Source organism: Prionailurus bengalensis, chromosome C2 (genome assembly GCF_016509475.1).
Source record: "Prionailurus bengalensis isolate Pbe53 chromosome C2, Fcat_Pben_1.1_paternal_pri, whole genome shotgun sequence".
In the NCBI taxonomy this organism is placed as follows: Eukaryota; Metazoa; Chordata; class Mammalia; order Carnivora; family Felidae; genus Prionailurus; species Prionailurus bengalensis.
The window spans coordinates 80,335,648-80,346,161 of NC_057350.1; the positions used below are offsets into that span (position 1 = coordinate 80,335,648).

The following is a 10,514-nucleotide window of genomic DNA, read 5'->3' on the forward strand; positions in this document are numbered from 1 at the left end:
GACACCAGTGGATTATGGGATCAGGTATTCAGTATCGGGGATAAGACGCGTCATGGGACCTAGGGCGTGAGGTCGGAAAGGACAGACTTGAGGCTGGGTCGCAGTAACGGCCCTCAGCCTGGAGCAGAGCTGAACACCAGTCAGTGGGGAGCTCTCAGACTATCAACCGGTCAGGGTGTCGATCAGTCAGTCCTAGTTGTGACAGTTGGGTCCCAGAGAAAGAGCTCTACATGTGATGACTTATGGACATCTGTGTTTTACATCAATATAGTGTATTACATCAATACAATGCTTCAAAACTGTAATACAGACTATGGAAGCTAATTTGAGAATGCAAATGTGCATTTAATTAATATGTTACTTGTGACCCTATATGACTCACAGGCAGCATAGAGGCTGTGGTGAGCTGTGCGCTGTGGAAGGCACGAAGGCTGGGTGACGGGAAGCGGTGTGGCCCCTGTGGGCACGGAGGTCCAGGTGAGTGAGCCAGTGAGGGAGAAGTACAACAAGGTGTTCAGAAATTGGAGAGATAAGGGATAAGATCCAGAAGGAGAGAGGGAAGGCTGGGAAATGTGCTACAGAAAACCAGAAGAAGACCATCTTCCATTTGGACGATCAAGAAGGTCCTGTTCTGGAAGCAGCTAAAAAGGCCTCCAGAGAGTGTGGGGCTTCCTTTCAGGGAAGCCTGGATGGTGATAGGTCATTGAGGAATCAGACTTACCTTTGCTGATATTATCTGTAGATGGTTTATGGTCTGAAGTTCCCTTGCTAAGTAGGAAAGTTTAGCCCTACTATCTGTGTGTTAAACTGCGGTGGCACAAGGTGGGAAATCAGGGTATTATATAAAGAAAAACCATGGGAGGCTGAAGATAGGCTGCTGTCACTATGGATGTCCTGTCTGTATGGGACAAGCCTCCCTCTTCCCTTCCCTCTTCAATTGGGCATACGGGTAGCCCAATTCCATGCCATTACAGGGGTGATTTCATTTCACTCTGCTAATAAGCGGCAAAGGAGGATTTGAACCTTGGAACTCTTCAGAGCCAGAGCCTATATTATTAGGGCAGACCATATGAAATGGTCTTTCTTCTACATCTTTCAAATTGAATATTGTTAATTCCATCTCATGCTCTTTAGAGCCTCTGGGCGCTGAGAAGCTCCTAGAAGCAAACAGACCCAGTAATCAATCCCAGCTGCCGTGTGATGTCCTGCGTCTTTTGTCACATGTGATGCCAACAGCAGGGAAGAAGTTTTTCAAGTGCAAAGGTGATGAATGTGTGAGATTTTCAAACCCACGGGAGTTCCCAGAATGGATTCCCTTCAGGTAATGGACGTTGGTTAGAGACTCAGAAAAGGATTGCCCAGATGGTGAGCTACTTGAGAGCCAGCATGGTTTCTGGCACATCGCGTTGAATAAATGGTGGACAAAGAACTTAGGCTTGTGTAAGATTTCACACTGAGGTTACATAATAATACAGCTCTCCCCTGGTGAGTACACTCACCACTCACCAACTCGGCCTCCTGGCACATGGTTGGAACTTTGGACCAGAGCAAATTTTGGCAGGGCAAATGTTGCTGAGTCAGCATTCGCCTAAACTGTTCTTCCACTGGCTGAGCCAGGTGACTTCAGGAATATTGCTTACACTTCCTAGGGCCTCTGTTAAGTGGGAAGGCTTATTCTTTCCAGCGTTCTCTCTAGATAGCTGGGAGGATCTTAACAGTTTAGAGAAAGTCAGTCTTTGTGAGCTCAGAAAGAAAAAACCAAAACCCAATATTTGAGGTAGGCAACGGAAGGCTTAACATTGTAGGAAAAAGAGGGACACAACATGGCGGCCCGTTTGGAAGTCTGAGAGGGTCACCAGTAGTGAGAGAGCCGATGGGTCAAAGGGGAGAGTGATAAAGCATTCCTGACACTTTGCCCAAACCTGGCCCGGTGCCTGAATTTCTGCTAAAGTCACATGGCCAGTGCCTGCGGACTCTGACTCAGGGACTTCACCTGCTGCAGAGGGCGATTAGTGGTGGTGCCCACCACCACAGCTGTGGGCTTCCTGCCCCTGCCTGCCCCTGGGCCCCCTCTCAGCCTCATTCCTCCTGACCTCCCCTCCACTCCCCCCCCTCCCCGCCGTTCTCCTTTTTGGAACAACTGTGCATAATCCCCTCTCCCCTTCCTGCCCCTTCCCCAACACCCCCACCTGCCCTTTCTGATTCTGTGCCAACAGCTGGTCGGTGAGCAGTGCCAGATCAAACAGATGTGTGTGGTATTGGCCAGCACGTGCGACCAGGCTCTCTGTCCAGCCCTGTCCCTGAGCGCAGTTCTCTCTCTCTCCTTCTCTCTCTCTCTCTCTCTCTCTCTCTCGATGGCCAAGGGCTGGGCAACCCCTCTCAGGGGCACTGCAGGGCCTGAGCAGAGAAGGGGTCAGACATCATTGCCTTCAGGCCATCTTTGTCTCCCTCCACCTCTTTGGCAATTCTCTTTGTATTTCTCTCGGTGTAGCACCTCTTCCCCTTCTTCGTTGCTTGTCTTATGTGTTTGTTTCTTACTAAAAAAAAAAAAAAAATCTTCCTCATTAATCAAACTCACAAGACTTTTATGCCTGACGTTAGAAAAGAAGGCAAAACACAGTGTTTTAAAACAGGTTTTAAAGTTCAAGTTCTGCTGGTTTAATAAAAGACATCATAACAGGCCAGAAACCAGCCAGAAAAATAACAGCTGGTCTGCTTCACCGCAGCCCGCCCAAACCCAGGGCCTTCAAGATGTCACTTCCTTCCTTCCTTTCTTAGTCAGTGGCATGCAAAATTCATGGTAATTCTCAGAAGTAGATACCTTTGCAAGCAAGTGTCTTTGATTTTTCTGTACAATTGGCTAATTCTCCTCACTCCCACCTACCTGTCTGAGTGGGGGTGACTTGAGAACAGCAGCACTGAACCCAAGAGAGCCCTGTGACAGATCAAAGCCCTCTGGCATAGTGCAATCTCGTTGAAAATAAAATGAGCAGGTCTAGCATAATGATACGAAAATCGCTCAGTGTTTTAAAGTATGTACATTTTTCTTATAAAAGTACGAAGTGAAACAGCTTGCGTTCGGCATAGCTGCTGGCTGAGAAACAGTCCCAACAGAAATGAAAAACAACAAAAAACAGTAATTCAGACCCCAAATCATAGTCTTCAGTGTTGATGATGATTAATGCCTTCTCCGAATGTCTCAAGATTCCACAGACACGCGTGCCTTTTGCGTTAGCCAATTGAATAGAAACTACAAAATTGTTGAATTAGGCCTTGTGTAGGCTTCCATATGTTGCATCAGAGAGCGTCCGCATTGAAGAAATGAGAAATTACGAGCATGAGTTTCCCATTTTGCCCTGACTTCCAGGAAGCTCCGAGCTGAAGCTGAATCCGATGCCTAATCCGACAATTAGATTAGCCTTCGTCCTTCCTTTTGACTTTAGTCTAAATTTCTTGTTCGAGTTTTGTTTGTGGCTCAGTGTATATCTTCTTTTATATCATAAACCGGCCGAAATTCTTTTCGGGAAAAAGGACGGTGTACCAACTACGGGGGATGCCACAAAAATGGCTTCTAATAATGATGACGATAATGATTCATGACACTTCACTTTCTACCTTTAATTAGTTATTTATGTACTTGTTGTAAGGTTCTCATTAGACTGCAAATTCCCTGAGGACCGAGCAGGGCCTCGGTGTAGCGGTATCTCCCCTGGGGTGGGTGTTTAGTAAGATTCTGCTGGATAAATACAGCCTTAGGGTTAAATTTAGAGGAAACAGAATGAGATTTTCTTCCCCTTTCTTTTCCATTCCTCTCCTCTCCCTTTTTTCTTTCTTCAGAGAAGCCTCTGTTGTTGGAACTTCTGCAGACAGGCAGCTCTGAGCTAATATACGGGGATGCTCCTCCCGTGCTGGGTGAGATGTTATTTTCTCCTCTTTCCCCTTTGAAGACCGTATCATAAATTTCGTCTTTCTCTACATTGTTCTCTCCCTCTTCCTGAATAATACTCAGTAATGTTCTCCTACATAAATAATAACCACTTACATTTACATAAGCACCAGTAACTTTGGCACATTCCTTCCAGAAAGGATTTGAGATGGGCATCTTAGAGGATTTTAAATTTTACAGCGTACTCTCGGCTGCGGCTGCTGCTCTTAGTAGCTAATATTTATGGCACACTCACCGTGTGCCGGGCACTAGGCTGGGGCTTTTTGTACACTATCTCATTTAGTCCTTACAGGGATCCTGTGGAGGAGCTGCTGGTATCCCAACTTGCAAATAAGAGGAAACTGTGAGGCTCTGGCACTTGCCCGAGGTTGCACGGGCAGGAGGGGGCAGAGCTGGGATTTGACCCCTGACTTCTGAATGCCAAACCCGGGCTCCCGCCCTCATCTACATACACTCCCTTTGGGTCATTACTTCAACAAAGTGGGGGCCATTAACCCTGTCGTACAGATGAGAGGGAAGAGGAAGGGCAGTGTTTGAGCACTGATGACCCCGACGATGTCTGGGGCGTTATGCTTCACTCACAATATTTCATGTGGTCCTTCTGGCCATCCCACAAGGCAGGCAGCAATGTCTGGGTCTCAGTGAGGGAGACGGAAGCTATGAGCACTCAGTTAACCGCACAGGCACCTAGAAGAGAAGGTAGGATCTGATCCTGGGTCTGTTGGGCTCTCAAGTCCATGTTTTTTTTTCCTCTGGACATGTGGAAAACCAGCCCGAGTTCACGTGATGGGGCTATGGAAACACCACGTTTGGTCTAAACTGGGGTTCTGTTAAGCGTCCTTTTCAGGTTCTGGTGTCCTGCTGGGGTCAAAAAGTGCAGCGTCTGTCTGGCTACTGAGTGTCTTTCCCCATGTGACCTTGAGTGGGGGGAGCGTCTTATTCTGACTCGACAAGGCGGATGCAATTGAATTTCCATCTCATTCAGAGCAGAGAGAGAATAGCTTTGGGAACGAGGCTACTTTGAAACAAGGGCTCCTGAAGCTAATTAAAAGCTAGGCTGGAGCTGTGCTTTTCATTCCTTAAGAATGTTCGACCTCATTAAATAGGAAAAAGCAAGTGGAATTTTCTGATTTTTTTCAGGTTCTGCCGGGGGTGGGGAGTCGGAGCAAGTGAGACATATTTCTACCGCTTCAAGCCTGCACGGTGCCTACAACAACGTTGCCGTTGTGGTGACGACTTAACCCTACTCGAGCGCTGAGAACCCTGGGATCCGGGCAAGTTGGCAAAGCAGACGCAGGAGGACCTCCTGCTCCCTGCTTCAGGCTCCTGGTTTCCTGCACTTCGTCCTCCCTCAATGGCAAGGGATGGAGAGAGCTCACAGGCTCCAGCCCAGCGGAACGAATGGCTGGCCTTGGGAAAAGCCTCCCTTTCACAGACACTTGGAGCTAGCTTGCACTCACGGCCACAGGGTTCCAGCCAAAGGAAGCAGAAAACTTTGCGGGCTTTCTGTGTCACCTCTGGATGGAACAGAAGAGCCTAAGACATTGCTCTGCTGTTTGGACCTGGGGCACCCAGTGGCCAGCACTAAGTCAGGGGCCATGTGCTCAAGCCACCAAGATGCCTGGGACCGCGGAGACAGAGGTCAGACTGGCAGAGGCTTCACCTGGAAATCTTCAGGTTTTGATTTAAAAACCTCCATTTATGGGGCGCCTGCAGGCCAGGCACTGTGCTAGGGCTTTGCATATATTATATCTAATCTTCCCAGCTACCTTGCACAGTAGCTGTCACTACCCTCATTTTAGAAGTGAGGAAGTAAAGGTGCTGGCTATGAGCTTTTTCATGGCTCTTGGCCCTGCCAATAGAGCTCGGTCGGAAGAGTCCTAGTTTGGTGAAGAATCCAAAATGGAAGGGATATTAGAGGTCATGTCTACCTTCTGAGGATAATGATGAAAAGAGATCCAAAGCCAGAAATGTAAATTATTCTGCTCAAGGACACACAGCCGAGCTGTGTCTTCAAGTCTGTCCCTTCTTTCCCATGTAACAGCAGGAGAACAGAGAGAGTTGTCGCCTGGGAGGAACAGGACAAATGTCAAAGCTGCCCCGGCTCTGTCTCTAAGCAATGATCTTCACAGGCATGGCAGGTTTCGGAGATCTTCTCATCTTGATCTGGTTGACATCTCTTAAAAATGAGGGAAGGGGAACCTTTGCAGTTCTGGAGGATAAAGTAACGTGCCAATGAGAAAAGTAGACATCCACGTCTATAAAATGTCTTCAGCCCCTCACAAGGAAAGTGCAGGAGGGGAGTCGACGGTTGCAGAGTTTTCTTTTTTCCATCATCTTGTAATCCTAGGTGTCACGCACCGCTAAATCTTTGCTTCCACAGGGTGACAAGTTTGCTTTGCTCACTCTTTGGTTTGCTCCAGATGGCTTGGGGTTCCAACTGAAAGCTCTTCTAGAAACATCCCTGCATCATCTCACGAAGTCTCTAGGGAGTGTATAGTCTACGTTCAGAGCCATAACATACACATCAGTCTCTTTGAGCCACACGTGGGATTACCCAGACCCTGGCATCTCGGAACACAGAAATGGTGTATGTACTGGCATCTGGGTGAACACCATGTACAGAATAGTTAAGAAGCATTAGGGCTGAAAGGGAACGTGGAGGCTATTTCCAACTCTCATTCGCTGAAGCAAATCCTACCTATTTTTCATCTGACCAGTGAGTGCCCTTCAGAAATTCTCAGATGGTCAACCTGTTGGTACAGTGATTGGGTCACTCACAAGGGCACAGACTAAGTAGGTTGGATGATTGGTTCTATTTTTCACTTCGAATGATCTTTAAGAGTCAGTTCTATTTATCTGTTGAGTGAATACAATAATGGATAAACCTGTGTTCCTAAATTAAATGAAATCCAAAACCCACACACATTCAAGAGTCTATCCAAGCTAGCTGGGGCCATGCTCCCTACATTTCAGCCACTGGATGGCTTGTTGGTCCATGAACATGTCATGACAGTGCCCACTGGAAATAATATCAGTAACTTCTTCAGTTTGCTATCTATGATTTACACTCTTATCAGAAAGGATTTGAGGGGCGCCTTGGTGGCTTAGTCAGTTAAGTGTCCGACGCTTGGTTTCGGCTCAGGTCATGATCTCACGGTTCATGAGATCAAGACCCGAGTCGCGCTCCGTGCTGACAGCATGGAGCCTGCATGGGGTTCTCTCTCTGCCCCTCTCTCTCTGCCCCTCCCTCTCTCTCCAAATAAATAAACTTAAAAAAAAAGGATTTGATGCTCTGAAGTTAACCTTTCACATATATTTTCCCACTTAACCCTTCAAAGGATCCTGTGAAAGAGATCTATGTTGCCATTTTGCAGACGCCAAACCCAGGCAGAGACAGGTGAAATACCAAGCTCAAGGTCACATAGTGTGTTAGATGCAGGAACAGTGGGTCCCCCGAATTCCAATCCAGCATTCTTTTTTCTATATTACATGGGATCGGGGCTTGATTCTCCTTAATACTCCAGATTTGGAATATATGTTAAGCCACAATAATGCTTTCTCCCAAGATGGGAAAAACAGCTGGCTGTTGCCTTGCTACACCACAGTTGTGACCATATACCTAATGTGCACCCAAGCTTCCCTGTCTTGTCCTCTCTGCTGGGAATGCCCTCCCCTTCCCTTCTCTGAGTGATCAACTCCTCTTCATTCCGCGTAAGGCCACATCTTCTCTGATTAATTTCCTTTTCTATGTCCCGTGGTGCTTTGCATGCCTCCACTCCAGCACGTCAGGGGGCAGCAAGCCATGGGCAGCCGTGTGCCATGGAGTCACAGAACGGATGAGGACACAGTGGCCAACTAGGGGGAAAGCTTGTTCAGATCCACGCTCAAGTCTTGTTGTTTATCTTTGCACCACAGTGCCTGGAACACAGTGGAGATTTGGTAGATATTTGACCAGAAGTGGCCCAGAGTCTGAAACTCAGCCTGCTCCTAGAAAGAAACAAGGTGGCAGGCAGGGGATAATGTAGTAAAAATGGAAACCAGGATCTCAGCCTGCAGATGTCAAAGTGGCTTTCTTGAGGCTGTGTATAACTTCCTGCAGTGCCTGTGCATTTGGAATGGTTATGAGCACTTTGGAGGGACTCTGGGAACCCTTTGGGAGATGGGTCTACCATCAGTTCCTGTTTTGAGTCAGCGTTAGCTCCCTTAACTAATGCCTTGAGAGCTTAAGGCTGGTGTGTCACCATTGTCTTAGCACGGATTTTCCCTTCTAAGTGTCAAAAACAGCATTAGATGAAGAAAATGAATTGAGGAGGGGGGAGGGGAGGCAATCTGCAAGTCCCAGAGTAACCTCTAGTTTGGTAATGATTTATCCGATTTCATTGTTAATTTCACAATCAAGCAAGAGTACTTCGTATGCCTGAATGACCCACGGATTGTATCTCAATCAAATTAATGTGTCTGTAACATAAGACTGATTCAGTGTTCAACTGTTAGAGTGACAAATGATGCAAAGCCTAAGTTTTCTCTTTCCTTTCTCTCTCCTCTCCCCACAACCCCCCTCCATCATGAAAGGTCAACTGACTGAGAGGCTGTTGTTTTGATGACTGACACGAGATCCTATTGGTTAAAAATGTGAGAAGGCGGGCTACCTCCCCTCACCCCACTTCAAACCAACTGTATGTGTGTGTGACAGTGTGTGTGTAAGTTTGGATGAAAAAAAGTTGTGGTTAATTCTTCTTGTTGGGTACTTCCTGCCACTGACATTTGTTGCCGCTGCTGTGTAATGAAGTTGAGGCTGGGTAGGAGAATCAGATGCAAATGACCTATATATGTGTTCCTCAATCATGACTACCCTCCACAACCTCTGTTCTTGGAAAACATGGAAAGTAGAACAAGGTGACCAGGGAAGCCAGCTAGACATTGCATCACCCTGAAGCGACACCCTGGGCCTTTAGATCATTTTAGTTGATAAGTAATTTGAAAAAGTATGATTCTGTTTAATAAAATGATACGCATTTTTTTGTAGATTGTACATCACAAATAATGGTTTCTTAAAGACAACTTTTGTAGTTCGAATCAAGGACTAGGACTTAATGTTTCTTGGGCTTGATTCATCAACTCTTAGGGGGACTTCAGCCATAGTTTCCACCCTCATCTGATCTATTTTCCATGATTAGTGGGATTTTTTTTATGCTAATCAGGTCACCTCTTGTTCCTGTTTAAAACCCTTTAATGGCTTCCAATTGCATTTAGTAAGTTCAAAGTGCTTGTCATGGCTTAGAAGGCCTGCATAATATGCCCCCTTCCTTGCCCTCTGACCTTCTCCTCCCCGCCTTGATGCACTGGCCACTTGCTTTCCAGCCTCAGGACCTTTGCAAAGGCTGTTTCTGCTATCTGTTTTGCTTCTCTGCTCCTTTCCTGGCTCCCAGCATGATGTTCACCTCTACAGACAGGGCTTCTCTGACCCCCCAATGTAAACTATGCCAATCTTTCTATCACATTTCTTTACACTTCCCTATGCTTTCCCTTTCATGAATGTATCATAATTTGTAATTTTATATTTATTTATGTACTTGATTTATATTTAACGACTGATTAATCACTACTCTATAAGCTCTATGTCTGCCTGGTTTGCCACTGTATCCAGTTCTGGGCATAGAGTAGGAACTAATTAATCTATTGAGAGAAAGAATGGACAACCCATTGACTTTCATAATACTTAAAATTCCTTAGCTACCAAATGGGAATAGGCATCTTTATTCTACAGCTAGTTGTGGAATTCATTTTGGTATTTGTTTTCCACAGGACTTTGAGATGTTAGGATATTGGTTGGATGTGGAAGAAATGTGAGGCAGGGGGTTTTGGGTTTTTTTATTTTGTTTTGTTTTTTGGTTTTTTGCTCTCTGTTCAAAGTTTACTGGCTCAGGTAGTAGGGAATTAGACACAGCCTCTGTTAATCTCATGCCAGCCAAGGGCAGCTATGCCTTTGCTGAATCTCCTTTCCTTTAGCCCCTCAGTCATTGTCTCTGCCTTTCACCAGCCCGGCAAATCATAGGGAACACATATGTCAACAGTTCAGGGCTCCTTCCTTCCTTACCAGTCCCCCTTTCTTTAGGAATTTCTGGTCTAAATAATCATGGAGACTGTAAAAGAGATGTTCAAAGACTGTTGAGGAAGATACTAAGTGCAAAATGCCTGTTTCCCACTTCCTTCTCAACAGGGTCCTACTTTCTGTCCAGAAAGTCCTACTTTCTGTCCAGTCTCCCCTTTCCTCTATTCCTCCCAGTCCTTAGAAGCCAGAGCCTTGAGTTTTTCCAGGTTTGTACCCACCAAACCCCTGGCTCTGATTCGTGTTTTGTCCAAAAATTTCTTCCAGGGTGGATACAGACACCTGGGAGAAGGTGATAATAAAAAGATTCATGTCTTCCAGAAAGAAAGCCAGTGAATATCTCTGAACTTTGATTTATCTATGAACTAGTGGCTAAAAATGCCAATCTGAAGGGGCATTTAAGAATAAACTAAATCATGTATGTAATAGTATTGTTACAATGCTTGATACTCAATG

The 10,514-nt window shown here is 46.1% G+C and overlaps 1 long non-coding RNA gene across 2 annotated transcripts; it reads left to right on the forward strand.

The window, feature by feature from the left end:
- Nucleotides 1-382: 382 nt before the first annotated feature.
- On the forward strand, nt 383-6,000 carry LOC122491618. Of its 2 annotated transcripts, XR_006299394.1 has the most exons (3): nt 390-477; nt 1,135-1,321; nt 5,087-6,000. It is a non-coding gene; the product is annotated as an uncharacterized LOC122491618 (long non-coding RNA). The 2 variants fall into 2 exon arrangements; XR_006299395.1 differs by lacking the exon at nt 1,135-1,321 and having other exon boundaries at nt 383-477.
- The last annotated feature ends 4,514 nt before the right edge of the window (nt 6,001-10,514 follow it).